Consider the following 11,959-nt stretch of genomic DNA (forward strand, 5'->3'; position numbering starts at 1 on the left):
GGTGTACTTTGTATAGATCTTTCACTTCAGAAGTTCCTTATCCTCCCTTTTATTCTAGTTTTACTAGTGTATATAAGAGGCCTTCCCTCCATGAATGTCATATGCTCTTTCAATGTCCAGGAAAACTTATCATGAAGTTCTTAGTCCTTATGCTTTTTTTGTACTTCCGTTTCTAGTCTCACTATATGGTCAACTGTGCATCTTCCTTTTTGAAACCACTTTGTACGTCAGTTATATCATCATTTGTCTCCAAGTATGCCAGTAGTCTTACATTTATAATTTTTTCCATGATTTTCCACACACAATAGGAGAGAAATAGGCCTATAAGCATCAGGGCTTGTATGTAGCTAGCTTAGTATCCTAACCGGTATCACTAATGCTTGTTTCCACTCTGTTAGCAGCAGACCTTTTCCCTATATCATTGTGTAACTGCAACAGAATCTTTATATTCCCTTCTGATAAGTGTTGAAGCATTTCGTTACTTAAATTATCTTTGCCTGGAGCTGTATGCTTCCTTTTCCTAGTGGCTGGAATAAGCTCCTGCACACTCAACTTTTTGTTTAACACATCAGTACAGTCTCTCTAGTCCTTTAATAGTTCACATTTCTCCTAAAAAACCCCTCCTATTTCCCCTTACAAAACTCATTGTTTTGATTCATATCACTGCTGGCCTTGGAGTTATTTTGATAAAATGTCCGTCATTCTAAGTTAAAGACCTCCGTTTCATTGTTTACGATAAGACCAGGTACACTTTTATTTTAAATTTCATTCATTCTTTGAATTTACTTATATATTTCTGAAAGCTTTGAATCTTGGAGAAATTTTTGTGGGAAATTGAACAATTTTCCTGTTTTTGGTCTTTTTGATAATCCTTTGTGCCACCACCTTACATCTTTTCTAATCATTAAGTTTTTACTGTTCATTGTGTTTTGCTTGCTTGTATGCCTTTTTTCTTTCTTTGATTGCTAATTTGAAATCCTCCTTCCACCAGGAAACCAGATTTCAAAGTCAGGGGCAATATGATGCTTTGTAGATGGCCAGATCAGCTGCTCCTGTAATTCCTTGTATTACGTTGGTCTAGAATTCTCCTAGGTTATCACTTGTACAGTTACTACATAAATAGTCATCACATTTGATCTTGAAATGGCCCCCAATCAGATTTTAAAAATTTTACACTAGGAACTCTTTTTGACATTTCCTCAGCCTTGGTTCTCAATAAGCATAAGGAAGTGATCATTCTTCTTTGAGTGCTTGCTCATATAGATTCCAATTAGGTGTGTGCATGCCATGTGCACAGTGTGCTGGAAGGTTTTTCCCCTAGCAGTGTCTGCTGTGTCAGCTCTGGAACCCCCTGGAGTCTCACCTTCATAGGGCCCCACCAACCGGCTGCCTCTCCAGTTCCTTCTTATCGCTAGTGACGGTCGTTGATGCCTTTTGACTCATGTTCAACAAGTGATCCTCTAGCATAGTATTCTGTAAATAGTTAAAGATAGTTTTTTTAAAAAGTTAATTAAATATTTGGACTTGGGGTAGTGTGTGTGTGTGTGGGGGGGTGTCCCTCCCCTGTTTCCCCATCCCTCTCCTGGGCCTGGGGCATGCCTCGGACCCAGGGGCTTAAGCTGTGTGGGGTTTGCCAGAAGCCTATGCCCAAGGGCAACCCACACTCGGCTTGTCTAAAGTGCTTGGGGGAGTCCAATCAAACAGACAGGTGTAAATCTGTAGGATTTTTCACCTCCGCACAAAGAAAGAGAGGGACCACGGATTAAAGTTACTGTTAATGGAAGCAGCTCTCCACCTTCAGTCTGAGTCGAGCCCCATGGATACCACATAGGGCTCCTCAGTGCCAGTGTGCAGCGCACCAGCTTCAGTCCAGGAGATGCCAAGGAAGGACTCTGGGGTCAGAGACCCTCGGCACCAGCATTCTCCAGCACCGAGCATGGTGTGGGATCAATCTCCGCACTGCTCACAGTCTCCTGTCCCAAAGAAGAAGCACAGGAAGACTGATAGAGGGCGCTCACCTTCCAGTCCAAGGGAACGTGAACCACCCAAGGGAGGGCGACCGGTGGAAGACTGCACCTCCCCTCCAGCTCAAGAGCCAGCACCATCGACTCCAGGCCCATGGGAGGGATCATTAAAGACCCAGGTGGAAGATTTGGATCGCCCTTCCACACCCAAAATGTATGAGGTGGCACGGGACCTGATAACTCTGACAGGTCCATACTCCCCCGACCATGGTTGCACTGCACTGGTACCAAGGCCCCAAATGACAGAGGCCACTGGTGCAGTCCAGGAGCAAGCCGGCTATGACTTGGCAACGGTCTCCATCGCCCCAGCACTGATCCTGGGCACTGCCAGGGTCTCTGCGCATGGACTCATTGGAGTCCAAATTGGACACAGACTCATATGTGTCCCAGAGAAGCCGGCACCGTAGACACCAGCACTCCCAGACAGCGGGGATGACTCAAATTTCCCCCTGGTACCGTGGCCTCCACAATGGCAGATGCTGACTCAGTGACCCTTCTGGACCCCGTGGGCTTACCACCAGTCTCGGGGTCCACCTTGGCATGCTCCTTTTCGGTCGCTTCTGAGAGAAGAACCGTGTCTAGGGCCAGGGATCTCTCCTGAGCATCAGCCACCACTACTCCCAGAATCAGTACCTGCACCTGGCACAGACAGCAGAGCCGGCACCGGCATTGTACCTGGCGGCACCGAACCTGGCGGCACCATACCCAGCACTGTGGCTATGATCAGTATCACAGAAGGTACTGCGGCTAGCGCCGCAGCTGGTACTGTGGCCAGCACTGAGGTGGACGCCGATTTGGGGCTGGAGCCACAGCGTTTTGAGGAGCCAGATGGGCAGGAGGGGCCCTCCCATGTTTGGGGCTCCTCATCGTCTTCAGAGGAGGCAGTGGCAGGAACATCTGCAGGGTCTCTTGTTCCTGACAGCCCACCTTGAATTTCTGAGCTGGGTCACTCAGAACCTCGGGGTACAGATGGAAGAGGTCACTGAGGTGTCAGACCCAATTATGGACATTTTATCCCTGGCAGGACCCACCAGGGTGACCTTTGCCCTGATAAAGACCATTCAGGAGAACAAAAACTCTGGCAAACACCATCCTCTCTGGCTCCTACAGATAAAGGAGTTGAGAGAAAGTACTTGGTGCCCTCCATGGGCTATGAATATTTGTTCATCCACCCCCCCGACAGATTCGGTGGGGGGGGGTGTCTGTTAATGAGAGGGAGAGACAAGGGCAGCAAGGGCCTACCCCTCAAGCTAAGGATGCAAAGAAGCTGGACCTCTTCAGGAGGAAGATATACTCCACCAGAGGGCTCCAGCTTTGGATCACAAACCAGCAAGTAATCCTTAGCCGATATAACTTTAAGTCATGGGATGCAATGTCCAAATTTTCAGACCTTGTGCCACTGCCTAGGTAAGGCTTGGGAGTCACGTAGTTGGAATCGATATGAGCAAGCACTTGAAGAAGAAAAAACTGTTACTCACCTTCTTGTAACTGTTGTTCTTCGAGATGTGTTTCTCATGTCAATTCCAAACCCACTCGCCTTCCCCTCTTTGGCATATCCGGCAAGAAGGAACTGGAGGTGGCAGTGGGTCAGCGAGGCCCTATATGGGGTGCCATGAAGGTGCAACTCCAGGGGGCTCTGGAGCTGACCCAACAGACGCTGCTAGGAGAAAAACCTTCCAGCGAACTGTGCACATGGCACACACCCCCCTAACTGGAATGGATATGAGCAACACATCTCGAAGAACAACAGTTACGAGAAGGTGAGTAACCGTTTCTTTCCCATTCCATCTTTATGAATTTCCCAGTTCCATTCACTAGCTATAATATTAGTTGCAATTCCCAACTCCAAAACAGAAAAAGGAACTATCCACTGATTAAATCTAGTAGCTGCTCCTGTATTCAGTAACATTCACCATTTTGGTCAATTTTCTTACTTCCCCATAGCTGCTTATGGCTACTAAAATCTCCTCAAATCACAAATGGGTTTTTGATATTAGTTATTTTAGCACTAAAAAATTAGCTAATGTTGCATGGATTATAAACATTATTAATCTGTAAGTAAATGCTTTTGTTATGCATGGGAATCTCAATAGCATTATATTCAAAACTTAGTTTCTACACATCCATTTCAACATGGTTATGTCCCTCTTTTATAAATATGCGAACCTCCTGCCACTCAGGTAGCCTCTCAGTCACTCCGGAGCATCTCATATCCTGCTGAACTGAATGCAAATTTACTTATTGGCCATGTTTCTTTACACACATATTAGATTAGGCCTTTCCCCCACTTCAAAGATGGCTCTCTTTTGTGCCTGTCCATGCATTACTAAACTATGTACATTCCAGTTAAGGATCATTAAGACTATCTTATTTAAATTGTATTATTGCCTTCATTTAAAATTGTGTAAATGAGGTCTAATGGAGGGTGTCTATCTTTAGATATTTTTCTGCTGCTTTTGCTATGATTTTAATCCTTTCAGTGTTTCTCCTTGTCTGCAAGGTGCTGTAAATAACTTCTGTAATGAATGCTGTAAACTTCTCTTTACCTACAAGCAATACATCATCTCCCATTCCTCTCTTACTCACCTGCCTGACCAAATATACGTTCTGCTGCCCCGCACATGTTTTCCTCACTTTCTGTTTTCTTCAGTGGGTACCTTTTGAGAGGATACTATTATATAAGTGATACTATTTGAATAATTTTTTTTATTTCTACGGCTCACTGTGCTATCACACATCCTTTATATGCTGCACTGTGCTTTCCCCCCCCCCCCCCCCCGCCATTGCTGCATTTAGGTTCTGTTCCTTCTAGATAGAATGGCTGCTTACAAATGGCTGCCATATGTCCAAACATTTGACAATTATAGCACTTCATGTGTGTGGGGGGGGGTTGGGGGGGGTGTGAATATATTGTTTAACCCAGAAAGATTGATACCCCATTTGGATCCTATCTGGAAGTAGCCCATGTTTATGTGTTATGCAAGAAGCTGTAGATGTCTGGTTTTCTCCCTCTCTCCTACTAAGTAGCTGTTTAACAAACAAACAATACTTTATCTTTGCCTATACTCCTTTTGAGATCATCCTCAGACAAACCTAGTGACAATCCAGACATAACTCCTCCTGCTTCCAGCAGGAATTTAGGAACTTTCATTTTCCCTCAGGTTACAGTTGTAAGACATTTTCCAGCTTGCTCTTTATGGGTATAGTCTATCAGTAGATCTCCACCCTGCATTCTTTGTACATCACCAGCACTTTGCTTTATCCATTCAGTCTTTAAACATCTCCTATTTTCACATCTGCTGTCTCTGACAATGATAAAATGTTGACTTCTTTCCTGTTTTTCTTTTCTATGCATTCCTTCTTCCAATCCTGATACAGCTAGTCTTTTTTTTTCTTCCCTCTTCTTGATCTGAGACCATTCCTCACCCCTGCTTATTCTCTTTTATAGTCCAAGGGAACTTTCTCTCCCCCTCACCTGTACTGTCAGTTTCAATGTCCAGCATCATTTCATCTGGGGGCCAGCCACAGCCCTCCACCTGGCCTGCTCCTACACCACCTTCAGCCAGACAGCAGCACTCAGCCCCAGCCTCCAGCCAGCAGCCTGCCAGCAGCTGCCTCAATTCCAGTTTCTAGCCAGGCCCCCCAGCCTCACCAACTCTGTCAGCCAAACTCCCCACCCCAACCCCCAGTCTGCCTCCCCACTCAACTTGACAGAGTTCACTTGGCTTTTCTGAAGGATGACCCAACACTCTCATAAATCTTGGGAGACAGGTCAGTCCTTGCCTACAGACAGCCCCGCAACCTGAAGCAAATACTCACCAACAACCACATACCACACAACAGAACCACTAACCCAGGAACTTATCCTTGCAACAAAGCCCATTGCCAACTGTGCCCACATATCTATTCAGGGGACACCATCACAGGGCCTAATAACATCAGCCACACTATCAGAGGCTTGTTCACCTGCACATCCACCAATGTGATATATGCCATCATGTGCCAGCAATGCCCCTCTGCCATTTACATTGGTCAAACTGGACAGTCTCTACGTAAAAGAATAAATGGACACAAATCAAATGTCAAGAATTATAACATTCATAAACCAGTCGGAGAACACTTCAATCTCTCTGGTCACGCAATCACAGACATGAAGGTCGCTATCTTAAAACAAAAAAACTTCAAATCCAGACTCCAGCGAGAAACTGCTGAATTGGAATTCATTTGCAAATTGGATACTATTAATTTAGGCTTAAATAGAGACTGGGAGTGGCTAAGTCATTATGCAAGGTAGCCTATTTCCCCTTGTTTTTTCCTACCCCCCCCCCCAGACGTTCTGGTTAAACTTGGATTTAAACTTGGAGAGTGGTCAGTTTGGATGAGCTATTGCCAGCAGCAGAGTGAGAGTGTGTGTGTGTGTGTGTGTGTGTCAAAAAAAAAAAAGGGCGGGGGTGAGAAAGCCTGGATTTGTGCTGGACATGGCCCACCTTGATTACCATGCACATTGTAGGGAGAGTGGTCACTTTGGATGAGCTATTACCAGCAGGAGAGTGAGTTTGTGTGTGTATGGGGGTGGGGGTGTGTGAGAAAACCTGGATTTGTGCAGGAAATGGCCCACCTTGATTATCATGCACATTGTAGGGAGTGTGGTCACTTTGGATGAGCTATTACCAGCAGGATAGTGAGTTTGTGTGTGTGGTTTTTGGAGTGGGGTGAGGGGGTGAGAGAACCTGGATTTGTGCAGGAAATGGCCCACCTTGATTATCATGCACATTGTGAAGAGAGTTGTCACTTTGGATGGGCTATTACCAGCAGGAGAGTGAGTTTGTGTGTAGGGGGGTGGAGGGTGAGAAAACCTGGATTTGTGCTGGAAATGGCCCAACTTGATGATCACTTTAGATAAGCTATTACCAGCAGGACAGTGGGGTGGGAGGAAGTATTGTTTCATGATCTCTGTGTGTATATAATATCTGCTGCAGTTTCCACGGTATGCATCCGATGAAGTGAGCTGTAGCTCATGAAAGCTCATGCTCAAATAAATTGGTTAGTTTCTAAGGTGCCACAAGTACTCCTTTTCTTTTTGCGAATACAGACTAACACAGCTGTTACTCTGAAACCTGTCATTTGGAACATGTTCTGTAGGCCCTCTTGGCCCAGTACTGCTCCTGGACACTCTCAGTCTGTGTGGGGGGTCTGTAAACCCCATCCTATGGGGTTATTCATGGGCATACAGATGCAGGATAGGAGCTTCATATTTTCTTTTCCAGTAAAGATGTAAGAAAGTCAAGCAAAGATGATTAACAAGAGTTGTTTTCCTGCATGTTAGTTACAAAAGTTTTCACAGAAAAATGTTGATCAGCCCTAACATACAATATTCAGTATTTTTCCATTGGAAAAATGTCATTTAATCAGATAACAAAAACTTTTCCAGGGAACATGTCGATTTTGACAAAGTTTTGTTTTCAAAAAAATTGAAAAGCATATTTGGAACATAACGTTTTGATTTTACATTTTGAAACAAAACAAAAAACAAAAAATGAAATGGTTGAAAATTTTATTTTGCAGTAGATTTCAAAATTCTGTGTTCTGAATTTTTTCTCCAACTGAATATGAAAATCCCTTTAAAAAAAAAATCACAGAATTTCCCGTGAAATGAAAATTCTAGTTCCTGCACAACTCTACTGCATGTGCTCTTAGCCTGTATGTTAGGTCTGTGCAAAAGTCACTGATCCTGACAGAACTGTGCCTAAATTTCTGCATCCAATTCACATCTTCGAGAAATTATCAGAGTGTTAAGGAAACTGGATATCTGAGGTCTCATTTTTCTCACTAAAAACTCAAATAGGTCCCTAAGGGGTCAAAATATCCAGGGCTGCTACAGCATCATTTATAAAAGCTATACCGAACATAAACTTGGATCTTTTATTGAATCTTGCAAGAGCAGATGAAGACAGATGGACCCATCTCTTATACTCCCACTTTGGGGAAGAATGAATACAATATAAATTACTCTTGTCCCCCAATTGCTCTATATCTTGTACTCTCTGCTAATCCAGTTCCTTAATATTTTTCTAAAACACATAAAATTTACAGAACTTTTTTTTTCAAAAAGAAAAGGCGGACTTGTGGCACCTTAGAGACTAACCAATTTATTTCAGCATAAGCTTTCATGAGCTACAGCTCACTTCATCGGATGCATGATGCTGAGGACAAGACCCAAATGAACTTTGCATAAATGATTTACCCACACACAGAAAGTAACGCTTCAATTTGCTATATCTTACAATTAACAAAGGGCTCTTATCTTTTGCCAGCTTCCCTCTCTATTGGTGATCTCCAGAGTCTCAGCTGAAAGAACGGGCCTTATCTGTGTTACTGTTTCTTCAGTCATTAGCTTTGTCAGTTTCCTCCTGTATGATCAATTTATCACTCAACATCTCAGAACAATTTGATAAGAAGCGACCAGTGCAATTCTCTTAAATCCATATGTTCATGTGCAGTTATAGGGCTTTGGGAAAAGAATATATTTAGCAACATAGTTTAAAAAGTGATTGTCAGATACAGGCTCTACCTAGAGCAGTGGTCCCCAAACTGTGGGGCTCAGCCCCCTAGGGGGCCACAGAGGAATGTTCAGGGTTGGGGGGTGGAGCCTGGTCCTGCCCCCCCTCCCCATGAGAAGTGGGGAGGGAGCACCACCCAGCCGCGCTCTGCCCCCAGCCCAGCTCTGGCACCAGCAACAGCTTCACTCCACTCCGCCCTCTGTTCTGCCCCTAGCCCAGCTCTGCCATCATGCCCCCTTCACCCGCCAGCTCTGCCCCCAGCTCCGCTGTCAGCCCAAGCGCCTCGGCTGAGCCAACTGTGCAGTCATGGAGGGGGCTGTGGGTAGGTTCCATTACGGGGGGGGGACGGGGGGGACGACAACAGGAAAAGTTTTGGCACCGCACCACGGACCTAGAGGCTTAAATTCAGCAACTGTTGGATCAAAGCCAACATCTTTACTGTGAATGTCTCAATTTTCTGGTATCTAACACAAAGCAGCCTGAGTTTAATTTTCAGAAATGCCAAATCATTTTTCCCCATAAGGGGGAAGAATGTCTTTATCTTTAAAAATCAGTTTAATCTAATCTAGGGCCACAGACACAAAAATGCCTTCATCATAATCATATGGTTTTTGCATGGTGTCACTACAGGGCAGAGTTAAGGTTGTTTTGGTGCCTTAATTGTACATTTCCATGCCTTGATGTATTTTGATTTCTTTTAAGTTTAACCTTAATTCTTTATTTCCTGTGTTTATAATGCTTGGTTTTTTACAACATCAGAGTAATATTTTAATTACTGATATGTGCTCTCAGTTGTAACTCCCTCTTAATGTTTATTTGTCTGGGAATATAGAAAAAGATGTCATAAGTACTCACTGTGTTGTGCCCTTAGAATCAACACAATGAATACATAAAACCTCTACAAAAGGAAAAAGTGGAGTTTTCTGAAAATCAGATTAAAACTATAACACCAAGGTAAACAGTGTAATATGGATCTGTTTCTAACAAAGGGGATCATTCCTGGCTCAAATGATTAAAGCACTTTGCTTAAACTAGTGCAAGGTAAACTTGAAATTAGACGAAGGTTTCTAACCGTCAGAGGAGTGAAGTTTTGGAATAGCCTCCCAAGGGAAGCAGTGGGGGCAAAAGATCTATCTGGCTTTACGATTAAACTCGGTAAGTTTATGGAGGAGATGGTATGATGGGATAACATGATTTTGGTAATTAAATATTCATGGCCTGTGATGGCCTAATGGTCTGTGATGGGATGTTAGATGGAGTGAGATCTGAGTTACCCAGGAAAGAATTTTCTGTAGTATCTGGCTGGTGAATCTTGCCCATTTGCCCAGGGTTTAGCTGATCACCATATTTGGGGTCGGGAAGGAATTTTCCTCCAGGGCAGATTGGAAGAGGCCCTGGAGGTTTTTCGCCTTCCTCTGTAGCATGGGGCACGGGTCACTTGCTGGAGGATTCTCTGCTCCTTGAAGTCTTTAAACCACGATTTGAGGACTTCAATAGCTCAGACATAGGTGAGAGGTTTTTCACAGGAATGGGTGGGTGAAATTCTGTGGCCTGCGTTGTGCAGGAGGTCAGACTAGATGATCATAATGGTCCCTTCTCACCTTAGTATCTATGAATCTAAATATAGCATCCCATCTCCTGGAAATATTATGTTCAGAGTATGCTGAGGCTTTTGATTTAGCCTGTGTCCTCACTGCAAAGTGGCCAGATTACCAGCCCAAGCAAAGGCAGAACCTGGACTCTAACCCAACCCCCAGGCCAGACCGCACAGGTTGAAAGCATCACCAAACTTAGGTTTTTATGTGTGGATGGGAGGAGGAAATTAGGAACATCTGGATAACTGCAGCAAAGAAACACCTTTACTGTATTGGCTTGAGCTGCTGCTGGATTACAGAAATGGGCTCAGAAACTGATGTCTTATTATTATGACATCTGGTATGAGTCATCTGAAAAACACAAAGCATTATGCCCTTTGCTATTAAAAGGTGAAAAATCTACCACCAGCAAATCTCATCTTCAAAATCTCATTTTTGGAAAGATTTCCTATTGCTGCAAAAGTAATTACACTGGAGACAGGAAAAAGATTGGTTTTAGAGTAGCAGCCGTGTTAGTCTGTATTCACAAAAAGAAAAGGAGGACTTGTGGCACCTTAGAGACGAACAAATTTATTTGAGCATAAGCTTTCGTGAGCTACAGCTCTCTTCATCGGATGCAACAAAAGCTTATGCTCAGATAAATTTGTTCATCTCTAAGGTGCCACAAGTCCTCCTTTTCTTTTTAGGAAAAAGATTGGGGCTTAATTCTTTGTTCTGGATTCCAGAATAAAAGCAAGGCAAAGATGGCTTTAAGTCACCTTAACATTTTCCCTGTTCTCGAGTCAGCCACATGTGTGCCTAACTCTTGACATAGGTCAGAGCAGCGCAGGGCTCCTTTAATTTTCACTCAACTGCCTGTGGCTCCAAGCAGCTGCTCCAGTAGCCAAGAATAGCCAGAGCACAGTAATACTCCAGTCATGTCCCCTTACCTTCTACACTGAAGGCTGAGAGGAATGGCTTGGAGCTGCTACTTTGCACTTAGAACAGCTCTTTGCACTCTTGGAGCAGCATAAAGGGACTGCAGTGTAACATCTGGCCTCTTCTGTTGCAAAGGATAACATTGTAGAAGGTTGTCCTCAGTGAGCAGATTACATCATATACAGTTTAAAAAGTGGAACTGCAAGCAGAGACTGACTGTATATTGTGGAGTTTCCATGTGGTGATACCAAAAATTTCCATAATCCAGATGGCAGAATTGCATGAAAGCCACACTAAAAGAATTAGAGTGAACAGAAATATTTTTGGCAGCCAGATTTGGACTGGGATATCAAGTTGTATGTACAGCGCAAGGTGTGCCAATGGGCCTGTTCCTGCATGCTGTCGTCCCTGGAAATGGGTTCAGAGAATTCACAGCAGCTTTGCAGAGAAGGACAAGCAGATGTTCTTTGTAACTGTTATGCAGGCTCAAGATGGCCAAAGGTAAGAGCTTTGAATACTATGTCTGCTAGCAATACTGGTGAGGTTGTTGAGCCATGGTGTCTGCATAGGAGCTTCTATAAGTCATATCAGACATATGACGTTCACCTCTGAAGAATTTTAAATAAGAAATAGTGGTATAAAACATGGGCAAGGATGGATTTAAGGATAAAATTCCAATGGCTCCCAATGGTAAGGCCCAGTGTAGGGCGTGTGTGGGGAACTGAAGTAGCATGCAGGAGCTGAGTGGGCAGGGGGAATAGTTGTGGCAGCCGTAGAGGCAGATTAGCTTCTTGCTCCAACGGACCAAACACCCCTTTTCTCCCCAGCCTGTACTGTATCAGACTGAGGAATCCCCTCTTTG

Source organism: Lepidochelys kempii, chromosome 1, assembly GCF_965140285.1.
Source record: "Lepidochelys kempii isolate rLepKem1 chromosome 1, rLepKem1.hap1, whole genome shotgun sequence".
Taxonomy (NCBI): Eukaryota; Metazoa; Chordata; order Testudines; family Cheloniidae; genus Lepidochelys; species Lepidochelys kempii.